The sequence below is a fragment of the Brassica oleracea genome, chromosome C5 (assembly GCF_000695525.1).
Source record: "Brassica oleracea var. oleracea cultivar TO1000 chromosome C5, BOL, whole genome shotgun sequence".
In the NCBI taxonomy this organism is placed as follows: Eukaryota; Viridiplantae; Streptophyta; class Magnoliopsida; order Brassicales; family Brassicaceae; genus Brassica; species Brassica oleracea.
In genome coordinates, this window is record NC_027752.1 from 39,685,574 (window position 1) to 39,685,964 (window position 391).

A 391-nucleotide genomic window follows, 5' to 3' on the forward strand; every position below is an offset into this window, starting at 1 on the left:
AACCGCAAAAACGCGTTTTCCCGCCAAAATCGCAAAAACGCGTTTTCCTGCCAAAACCGCAAAACTCGTTTTCCCGCCAAAACTGCAAAAGCATGTTTTCCCGCCAAAATCGTAAAAATGTGTTTTCCTCCAAAAACGCAAAAAATGCGTTTTCCCGCCAAAAACGTGTTTTCCCGACAAAACCGCAAAAACGCGTTTTTCCGCCAAAATCGCAAAAAATGAGTTTTTCCGCCAAAAATCGCAAAAACGTGGTTACCTCCAAAACCGCAAAAATGTGTTTTCTCGCCAAAAACGTGTTTTCCCGCCAAAACCGCAAAAACCTGTTTTCTCGCCAAAACCAAAAATTTGTATTTTCCCGCCAAAACCGAAAAATATCGTTTTCCCGCCAGAA